The 9983-nt window shown below is 41.0% G+C and overlaps 1 protein-coding gene across 1 annotated transcript in view; it reads left to right on the forward strand.

Annotated features, from left to right (window-relative positions):
* LOC118774281 (activating transcription factor 7 interacting protein) overlaps positions 1-358 on the forward strand; it is a 31814-nt gene extending 31456 nt beyond the window's left edge. Inside the window, exon 14 of the mRNA XM_036523523.1 lies at positions 1-358. This exon is cut by the window's left edge and continues 625 nt beyond it. The gene's annotated coding sequence lies outside the window, so the exon portion shown is untranslated.
* Positions 359-9983: the final 9625 nt, after the last annotated feature.

Consider the following 9983-nt stretch of genomic DNA (forward strand, 5'->3'; position numbering starts at 1 on the left):
AAGCTTTGCGGGCTTGGTGTGACCATCCATCTCTCCCTCAGTTTTGCTTTCAAATAGGTCAAATGTTTTTTTTTTCCCCTGAAAACTTGATTAAAGCCGCAAGGTAAGATACTTACCCTAGATGCCCTTTAAGGAAGGAGTGAACATTGCCAACATGAGTTCTGAAGTGTCCCGCAATAGCCTCAGAATAGAGTAACACTACATGAAATGCACACCCCCTCTGTCTCTTTCCATTTCCTTTGATTCAAGACTACTGCGAATGGAGGAGATGAGTAGGACTGATCTCTGTTCTGCAACAGAGTGAAGTGTTGTTGAAAAATTAAGTATTTACCTTGCAGGTCAATTATTTCTATAACTATTACAGTTTCCTTGGTCTCTATGTTTTTATATAAAAAAATTAAAATCCATAACCAAAAAAAGTGACACGTGTTTAAGAGGTTGCACAAAAATTCAAGTTTGTTCAAGTTACAAACCTACAAGAAAAACTGCTAATTTTGTATATTTTGTCTGGTAACCAGACTTTATAGGAATGAGAAATTTAAATAAAGCTATGACTTAAAATGCACTTCCATTTTGTATTTATTTGACTAACAAAAGTTTTTTTGTGTTAATCAGTTTTGTGGCTTTATTTCAATGAACCCAATCCTAGGAAGCATTGTATATTGTTTGAAATGTACACTTTTGGGAAAGAAATAGAAAACACAAAAAACTGTAGGGCTGAAACTACTAAAAAAAATCTGATGGGAACATCTGACTTGACAATGAAAAAACCCCTTCATATGACTCTCAAAATAATCAAAACATCGTGTCCTCATAATGAGAGGTTTCATTTGTGTTGCTCTGAGAAACATGTGGATGCAACAGTTGCAGTCCCTATTGACATTGGCCTGTGTTTCTTATTTTAAAATCGGAGTAGGCAGAGTTGAATTTGTGAGAGTTCGAAATTAGTTTGGAATTGAAACTGATGGCATTACTAAAAATTAGAACTGAATAGGAAATTTGTCACTCCAAACCAAGGTGAAATGTCAGATGCAAGGCAAATATAAGAGGAGGATGTTTAGAGGAGACTATAAGAATGCTGGACTGTCTTTTCACTGACGAGCCATCTACGGAAGCTACGGAAAGACAAGCTGAGATTGAAGAGCATCTTCTAACAGTGAGTCACAAAACCCCTTACCATCCTCAAACTCCCTGTGGCGATCAGAAATAGAGTAAACCCCAGGGCATGACAGAATGGAGTGGGACTGGGAGTGACAAAGATTAGATTTACAAAGGCCACAGTGATTAAAACATTGCTTATGCTTTAATAAGAAAAAAAACACTGAGCACACAATGCAGTGTGTGGATAGGACATTTCTTTTTCAAGTTGCCCCTTCTCTCACACCTGGATAAAGCATTATTTATTTGTATTATTATATTGTATTATTTATTTGTATTATTTACTTTGATATTCCTGATGAAGATACACCCTCCCAAAGGGCTTTTAAGAAATGCTGGGGAAGGAGGAAGCTGAGAAAGGCGTGTGTTATCACCGCTTGAAGAACGAGGAGGACAGAAAGAAAGGGGAGGAAAGAAAATATTAGCTACAGGCAGATGAGAAGAGCAGAGGTGAAGGAGCAAGTGTGCAAAGAGGCAGATAAGGAGGTAACCTTCAGCATACAAACTGAAACAAGAGTGCAGACAATACAAAATATAGTATGTTGTGTAGAGTATAATACAAATGTCAAGACCATAACAGAAGTGAACAATGTAGCATTAACATTCCTGAGTTTAAGGAGACTATAGACTGTGGTGACAGACATAGCAAGGCAGCCCAACAAAATCAGAACAGCACATTAAGGAAATTTATGATCAGATTCTTCTGTCTTTTGACACAATACCTTATTGCCCCCCTGTCTTATGACCACCTCCTCAGTGCAGTCCACCAGCTGCTACAAACAATTTATTTTGTAAAGGCTGTGCAAGCAGTTTTAGTAGTGGAAGGTGATTATGTTAGATAACCCCTGTTATCTCCCATCTTCGCACGACATTCCAAATCCACTCTGCCATGGGGTGAAAGCTGCAGACCCCATTGAAATGATCAGTTTGATGTGGTTTTTACCACAGTATCATCAGGAATGTAGCGTCTGTTTACAAGCTAAAAACTCCAGAGGTTTGGTCCTAATTGCAACATTTTCTAATTGCCACATACTTATTGCTTCCCCCTAGAGGAGACATCTTAAAGGATTATTTTTGAAATGCATCTGAATCCCCCTAATTTGAATGGTTTAAAGGAAAAATGGCCTGTGTTAGAGGATTTACCACAATTCCCAGAATCCAACACTGTCACACCTAGACGCCTAGACTTAAGGACCCCTAGATTTCAAAGTGAATTTGAAAACCTCATCGTAGATCCAAATTGGCTGTTGCTGACTCAGTTTTAATCTCGTGTCAAAAAAAATTGAAACAGAACTACTGTGACAATGTTCTGTTTTTCATCGCAATAGCAGCTGTGCAAAGCATGCATCTTTGCCACGCTTTGAATGGGTGTGTATCTTTAAATGTTTATCATAGTGCACAGGATATCAGTCAAATAAAAGGCAGTTGAGGTTAATTCCACTCAGACATTCCTCTCCTGGCTGATAAACAAACATCGCATTTGTTGTCAAACAACCAGCGTATTAGCAGGGACTTTAATTAAACTACAACAACAAGTGACTGTCTTCTTGCAAGCTAAAGGCAAGAAAGGGATCAACACGAGATCATCATGATACCATTGCGGTTTAAAGAATACCGCCTTAATCTTGTGCTAATCCTATTATCAGCAGCATGCCAACCTAAGACTGTCACAATTATCCTGTGGTGATGTGATCATCTGGGACTAGAGTCCAAAGTGATGTGAACAGCCTTTGATGCCAGCAATGATAATGAGAGGCAAGGATATTATTACTTCCATATTTCTGTCCTTCTACAGGTAAAGGACATGTGTAAATTCTGACAGCCCATTTGTACAGACTGTATCCTTGTCAGAATGGGAGGGCAACAGCGGAGAGGACTGACACAGAAACAGGGCTGAGGTGTGACACTGTATGTGCTACCTGTATACATTTAAAAAATAAAGTCCTCCTCACCAACAGGTGGCGCTACTGAAAACAGTTATAAAATAGGTCATTTTTTGTAGTTTTTTTTGCAGTATAAAATAATTATGAAGAGAAACAAAAATATATATCCAAAAATATACAATATGTTCTATGTAAACAAAAAATTGTTCTTTGGAAAGTCCACTTACCCATTTATAATATTTTTAATAATCCAATTCTGATGTTTGCGGGATTTATGTGAAGTATATGGAAAATCCAGGCAAACAAAAGTGCATCATAAATTATTTCCCTTAAGTTTTCTTGTATAGCAGAAAGTCTGTACTTTCTTTTAAAGTATGACGATAATTAAGAAACCAATGGCTGTATGTGTTAAATCACAATCAAGTGTGGTCTAGTACAGCATGGGTTTTTCCACAATTTATTCTTTCATCATCATTTTATTCTTTCATCTATTCTTTAGATGAAGTATTATGTTCACTTTTATTTATATCCTTTGGTTTAAGACTTTACTGACACTTAGGAAATTCAGTCATTTAAAAATTGACATAAGAAAATGAGAAAAACAAAGGCATTAGAGCGCTCCCTGGTGGTAGTTTACACTGCAGTTGTGTCATTGTTTTCTTTATGGATAATGACTTTTAGTTCATCAGTGTGTTTACCCCCTGTGAGTGAGTGCCATTTATTGCCTAGCATGTAGAAGAAGTTGGCTGTGAAAACATTGCACTCAAAAGGTTCCTCCAAAGTCCCCTCCGTCTTCCTTCAGGTCAAAAATTGAGTATCTCCCAGAGCCACCCTCCTTCTCCTGCATCCCCATGGTCTTATTCTGTCAGTTAATCAATTTCTACTGTATGTAAAAATTTTACAATGCATACTCATCATCTGTCCATACATTACAAAAATATTAATCTTTTGTCAAATTTAAGCTGAAACAAAAAGTAATTTTCCTTCAGTAGTCAAAATGAACAATGAAGCTAGTTGTTCAGTTTCTACCTGTAACAACAACACTAGCACAGTGCTGGAATGGAAATAAATTCAATTTTGCGCAGTAAAACCATCTACAAAGCTACAAACAATAGACTATATATATATCTTAGTTGGTCATTTGTACCATCATGTAATGAAGTGATCAAGAATGGATTCAGATACATAAAAAACAATTCTCAAATGTGAAGCCTCTGAGTGGAAGGAACAATGCATTCCTGCATTCTGTGCTCTCCACGGGAGCTGGATAGAATCAAGCATGTTGTAAAACTGTGAAAGTATTTCGAATGACTGTGTTCAAACTTTTGTTTTTAGCTGGCAAAAGGATGGAAATAGTTTGCTAACACTCTGGTTTCCTTTGCCAAGCAGTTTGTACGCTAGACACATACCAAGGGAGTTCTGTGCTAGACATATCAAGAGCCGGCTTGCGGTCCAACTGCATGCTGAGTCCTGCAGCCCAAGAGATCGCACGTTTGAGTCAGGGCTGTGTCATTAGCTGAGAGTGACTGTGTGCGTGCAGCTGTGGGACATAACTGGCTTTGTTCCACTCGGGTAGAGCGTGAATTCCTCGTCGCACTGCTCCACAGCGCCCTTTCGTGACTTGTCAGGTGTTTGAAAGTTGCCCAATTGTCGTCAGCACTAGACGTGCTTATTCTCCAATTGGTGTTCACTCCACCGTAGTGCTCTGTGGGGCCTATAGTATGAAAGAGAGCCTTTGTCTGCAGGCAAATGTGTTAGACGACTGCACTCAGATTTACATTTACATTTACATTTACAGCTCTTAGATTTATTCAGCTCTTCTGCTGTGTGACTGTACTGCGTACCATGGTTAGGTGAGCTTCACTCGCAAATGGTGCATAATGATGAAAATATTAAAAATGTTCAAGAAAATAAAGGAAAAAAGGCTTTCAAAGCTTGTATTTCAGCGAATATGAATTTTTATCCTGCATGACCTGTGTTTATTATGACCCTACATTTGTCAAGTGATGTCACTGTCACTCTCTGAGAGATTCCCAAAGGATCTATACACCGCAAAACTGCAAAAGCAGTAAAATGAGCACTTTGCTTTTTGTACACAGTACTATATGTGCAAACTACTCAGTGTATACCAGAACTCTGGCTTTCTAATGCCTGGTGGCAGCAATGAGAGCAAAGACAACCTATTGTAAGATTATAGTAACTTCTGACCAGACATGGTTCAGAATAAGAGAACTGTTGAACCTGATGGCCTTATTATCATAGTCAGAAAGAAAGCTCCACATCTCTGGCGGCACGTTACAGTTGGAGCCGAGAGCAATTGATTAAGGCAGGCGACAGCCATCAATTGTCATCATGCAATTGGCAACCACCACCAGACAGAGGAGCCTTTAGCATCAAAAGATTCTGATTTGCATTGGGAGGTTGATGTTGCAACAGTGTAAACCTATTGTCTGTTGCCATTTGTTTCATGGTGTAAAAGGCCGATCACGGTAACAGTTCTCTGAGTTAAAGCTTTGCAGGCAGAAATGCTGCCAGATTCCATCTCCACCAAATAAAGCTTTTCTCCAAGCGCGCTTTTGGTCCGATTCGTTTACTTTTAAAATTACAAGAAAATCCAACACTGTCTAGGATTCATGAGAGTGATGGTGTGAGCAAGGACATGGCAGACATGGAGTGAAAACGATCGCTCCAGATGCGATCTCCATCAGGTGCCCTTTGCGGTGCCAGCTGCTGCTCCTGCGTCACGGACCTCCGCAGGTGCTGCCCGCCCCAGCTGTGCCCAGCTCCCCGCCGGAGGGAGCAGACCTGCCCTCCTCATTGGCGCCGCTGGCTGCCGGGACAGGTACCCAGGAGAGAAGAAAATACAGAACCGTGTGGGAGTGCGTGCAGTATTGAGCCGAGCCTGCCAAGCGGGGCCGCGTGAAAGGAGCGCTTGCACCGAACGGCCAGTTCCTTCAGTGTTTGCAGAGCAGGAAGCTGACTCCCCTCTGTGTGCTTTTTCGGTTACCATTCGGCATGGTATTGTACAGCTCATTCAGCAGGGCACTGAGGCAGAGGCATACTGAGTGTGAAACAATGGCTCTTGAAAAGTGTCTCTGCGTGAGCTACTAGCTTTTATAGCATTACTCTATATTCATGCTGCCTGTTTTTTCCTGAGGCAACAGCATGGAGCAGGCTTTGGTCTGGGCAGTGGAGATTTGCTGTCAGGCTGTGACAATGTCTTTCAGTGGCTTTTATGAAATCGCCTGATTTTCCTGTGTTTTTGACCTGCGCCTGACAGAAGAAAAGATCCGTGCTTTTAGGTTAATGTGTGACACCACAATGGATGCATCCAGTGTCAGCAACACTCAATTCAATCCTGTAATCATGCTGTAAGTTCTAGGCTTTTGATAGCCTCAAGTAGATTACAAAACCATGAAAGTGGCAGTGTAGCATAGTGGTAAGGAGCAGGGCTTGTAACTTGCTGGTTCGATTCCCTGCTGGGGCACTACTGCTATACCCTTGTGCAAGGTACTTAACCCACAATTGCCTCAGATAATATCCAGCTGTACAAATGGATAAAATTGGAACCATGTAAGTCACTCTGGATAAGAGCATTTACTAAACAACAACAATGTAATGTAATGAAAGGATTTCCAATTAGATTATGCCCATAGTTATTAAGACAAATGAAAAACATTTCAGTACTGATACCCACTACAGTTAGGAACAACATATTAAGTTTTACATTGACAAGGAAATTATCCTTTATGTAAGTCAAGCTGAATATGCATCTCTCAACATATTATTTAAGGTATGTGCTGGGATAAACTCTGTGAATAGCACCGAGAGCATTCATCACACTGTGAAAATGGAAATCAACTACCATGCATTCCTGACACATGCAGATGAAGTGCAGTAGCATTGGCAGCAGTAAAGACTGAATAGTAGCTGATAACACTGGAATTGTTCACATCAGAAATTTTGATTGAAGCCAGTAATAAGAATTGTTGCTGTAAAAATTTTAATAGTTAGAATTAAAATGTTAGAATTAGAATTAGACAACAGAGGCGCGATCCAGAGTAGGTGGCTGATAGTGATGAAATAAAGAATGCTCAGCTGTGAACAAGGGACGAGGGTTCAATAAGGTAGCCTACAGGAGCTGTTCTCAAGCTGTTCTGTCAGCAAAACAAGAGGACATATCAACTGAAGGCAAATTTCACACTGACTAGAAAGTATTTTTTCCATGCAGGCTTATTAATGCATGGAATAGTTTACCAGGATGCATAGTGAAGGCAGAAACCCTTGGAGGGCCAAAGACTAAGGCTGACACAAACTTGAAATACTATACACTATAAGCAAAATGATAAGCCTAAATGGACTGACTTACCTATTCTCGTCATTAAGCTAATAGGTTCTCCCTAGCTGTCCTCTACAATAGAAAGAACATCTTCACTAGTACATGTCCTGGTACATGTTTTCAAAACATAATATCTGCTTTGGTGAGCCTGAATATGATCCAGCAGGCAGGTGGTCAGTAGAAGTGGAAGACACAAGGATGGTGGGGTGAAGAGCAGGCAGGTCCAGGTGAGAGTGGTGGTGTACCGAGGCTGGTAGGTTATGCAACCGGGGGCTTGAAAAGCTGACAGATGTCAGCAACCTTGTCACGTGTTAACAGCAGCAGATACCTTGAATGCCTGGGTGATTGGCTAAGACAAAACTAAGACCCCATGAGACTTTAACTGCATTATACCAGCTATAATATATGTCGCTCCTCACACATCTAAAGAGAGCAGGTTAGAACTTGATTTACTTCATAAACTTACAGAATACCCAGACTGATGTTTGTGTGCTGTTCTAGAAATGTCAGCGCCTCCAACTGCTGTGATTCTTCATGATACAAACACATTATGAGGTGAGATGGCAGGGATTAATATTGGGGAGCCTCTGTGTTGTTGGATTTAGTACTCATCAATGTTGTTCACTGACCACCAATAGGCTGTTCAGACCAGGAGCCCATCTTAGGGCACATAGGTCCTTTGCCTAAACACATGGCTTGCTGCATCAATCCTTGACAACCCTGCAATCCAAGCCTTTGCTATATAACCCAGCCCAGTTCTCCTGAATATCTCTGCACATTTTCTTCTGGGTTGTGGAATGCTACATAAAGGCATAAGCAGATTTACCTTAAATGACCTGATTGACGATGACATGCATCAAGAACTTCCTCTATATTTCATCCACAAATCGTCAAAATTCAGCAAGCCCGTGGGCTGCAATGTATATTAATGTAAATGGGACGGAACAGAAGTCACAGCCAGGGATGAAATATATTAACGGTCAGTGCTGTCCAGTTAAAGAAGAGAAGTCAGCTGACTCTGAGAACTGGCTGAAATCAGTATGGAATCTGACTGAGGCAGAGGAATCAGGAGAGGCGTCCAATCACGAGGAAATGCGTGGGGGGCATGAAATTCTCATTTAACATTTCTCTACATGGAAAGGCAGCAGCAGTGTGGCTTAGCTGTAAGGAGCAGGGCTTGTAACTGAAAGATTGTGGGTTCAATTCCCTGCTGGGGCACTGCTGTTGTACCCTTGGGCAAGGTAGATAGCCCAGAATTGCCTCAGTAAACATCCAGCTGTATAAATAGGTATCATGTAAAGTTGTAATCTATGTAAGTCACTCTGGATAACTGACTGACTGTGTGTTAGATGACAATAATGTAATGTAAAGGCATCAAACGTCACCTCCACATACAGAGTCTGCTGACAACAATTTAGCAAAGCTCGGTGTCTGCGGGCTCTGCATTGGTCAGATAAATTGACGCTTGAGACGTCTGAAGGGAAGCAAGGCTGCTGGCCTTGACAACAGTCCTTCATGGATTTTGAAGTCCAACTGTGAGGAATAAGCTTCTGTTGTGCGTCATATCTTCAATCCCTGGCTGGACTCTGGGCACTTTCCAACCCAGTGGAAGGTTTCTATTGTACGAGCCATGTCCAAGAAAAGTTAATCCACTTTCTCCCAGGAGTCTCAAATCCCCCCGCTTAGTTTGATAGGGAAAATTCTTGAATGTTTCTTATGGGACATCCTCATCACAGAACCCAGCCACTCCAAGCTGAAATCAGCTCTACGTGTTAGCTTTCAACATTTTTTTATTATTTTTTTTTGTGCCTAACAATTATGTTGAAGAATAACATATATACACCACCCCACCACACTCACTGAATCCTAAACATGATTTTATTAGGTCAGCGTTAGTTATGTTGACCCAACGTCATGGGCAGTTACAGTACTACTCACGCTTGCTGATTTCTTTCCAATGTTCTGTGTCAGAATCTGCCTGTCTGTGATACGTGCAACATGTAAGCATGCATTCGCTGTGCAGAAACACTGAGATGGAGGCCAAATATAAGCCAGGAGGGCAGAATGTATTTCAATTTCTAGCGTGAGGGAGCATAAACTGCATCAGTCCTATTCCAGTGTCACGACCCTGTATCCCTACTGGATATAATGTTTAAAGAGGTGGCAACAGACGCATGTCACACCACAGCCTCCATTAGCTGAGATGGCTGAGCAAGAAGAGAACATTCAGACGTGCCTTGTCTAAAGCATAGTCTCACACAAATTCACCGATTTGAAACACTGTAGCCACGCATTATGTGTCTTTAGAATGTGATTCCAAAAGTCATAATCCTATTTCAGTAGACCTTACAAAAGACTTTCATCTCATCCTCTCCATAGCGCTGCGTTTATTAATTTCCCACCAGTCCTCCTGGTTGACTTGTCGTGTCTGCATGTTGCGGACCAAACCACATGTGGGCAGTACAGGCCCGTGGCAGCACTGTGCTTGAAAAATCATGAACACGAATGCTGCAGTCTTGTTGTTGTTGGCAGCATTTACCACTGGGTGTCGCTGCCACAATTCTGAGAAAAAGAAAGTTCTATCGGAGTCATTTCATGTCTCC

This window comes from Megalops cyprinoides, chromosome 1 (assembly GCF_013368585.1).
Source record: "Megalops cyprinoides isolate fMegCyp1 chromosome 1, fMegCyp1.pri, whole genome shotgun sequence".
Taxonomy (NCBI): domain Eukaryota; kingdom Metazoa; phylum Chordata; class Actinopteri; order Elopiformes; family Megalopidae; genus Megalops; species Megalops cyprinoides.